A 1,555-nucleotide genomic window follows, 5' to 3' on the forward strand; every position below is an offset into this window, starting at 1 on the left:
TAAAGCGCCAGCCACGTACACCTAAGGTGGCGGGTTCGAATCCCCAGCCCAGACCCGCCAAACAACAATGATGGCTGCAACCAAAAAAATAGCCGGCGTTGTGTCGGGCGCCTGTAGTCCCAGCTACTTGGGAGGCGGAGGCAGGAGACTCGCTTTAGCCCAGGAGTTGGAGGTTACTGTGAGCTGTAATGCCACGACACTCTACCCAGGGGGACAGCTTGAGACTCTGTCTCAAAATATATATATATATATCCTTGGGACATTGTTCTATTTTTAATTTTTGATTCTCTATGAAAGGAGGGTGTTTTAATAAGGCTCTATTGTTTTGGGATTACTAATTTCTCTCACCTTTGGTGCTCTCATTTTGTTTTTCCCCCTGAATCTCCAAAGGAGCTTGAACACTTGTTTCGAATGGACAATACTTGAGGATACTAGATTGAGGGCAAGACAGTAAAGAAGAATTAGTAAAAAAAAAAAAAAAAGTCTTCTGTCAAAGGATGAATCTTGTCAATGAGGATACAGTAGAGAGATGTAAAGAGGAGAAAAGAAGTGGGGAGCACACATAGCACACACACAGAATATAATTTTTACAAAGAACTATAAGAGTATTATCATAACACCCAGGACCACCATATTCTCAATATTGTTAATTCATTTTAAGTAGTAAGTATATGAATCTGTATTAGTGTATGAGAAGAACACTGATGGTACAGAAGCCCATATACTCAAAAGTCATCTACCACTTTTGTCATCACAGCGAAAGCCCATGAGTCCCTTGAAACTATCAGGGTCAAAGCATACAAGTTCTGTGCAGCCAAGTTTGCTAGAACCCTCACTTCCTCTGTTAGAGCCAGAGGCAGCAGCACACTGCTACCTGGGTTACCGGTGTCTGTCTCATCTCAGCTCAGTCAGGACCTGTCTGGCTAATCAGGAACCCCAAAGGCCACACTTTTACTAGAGAGCCCAGCCTCCTCCTGAGAAGTCCACATCCCCTCTCCTACTACATGCTACTTCATTTGCAAAAAGCATTGCAGAGAAAATAAAAAAAGGAGAGGAGAGGAGAAAGGGAAAGAAAAAGAAAACAAGAGAGGAGGAGAGGAGAGGAGAGGGGAAAGAAAAGAAAAAAGAACAATGGCTTCTCTGTTTCTTCCAGTTTTTAATTTCCTACCAGTTTCTCCCATTGACACAATCTAACACATATCAAGATGGCAACGGAGTCTGGGAAAAGTTGTCTATGGAATTTCATTATTTCTAATCCAGATGGATGGAAAAGAAACAGCACTAGATACATAGGATTGTAAGATCTTTATTCTCAATATTTTTCTGTAAAGTAATTATGTATTCTAATAGAAAATACAAAAATGCAAAAAATTAAGGAAAACAGCATAACCAGAATACTTACCATTCACATTTGAAGTTGGCTTCTTTTTTAATTTTTATGTTTTTTTTAAATTAAATCATAGCTGTGTACATTAATGCAATCATAGGGTACAATGTGCTGGTTTTACACACAATCTGAAATGCTTTCATCAAACTGGTCAACATAGCCTTCACG

This window comes from Otolemur garnettii, unplaced genomic scaffold (genome assembly GCF_000181295.1).
Source record: "Otolemur garnettii isolate 467f Iridium unplaced genomic scaffold, OtoGar3 scaffold00216, whole genome shotgun sequence".
Classification (NCBI taxonomy): Eukaryota; Metazoa; Chordata; class Mammalia; order Primates; family Galagidae; genus Otolemur; species Otolemur garnettii.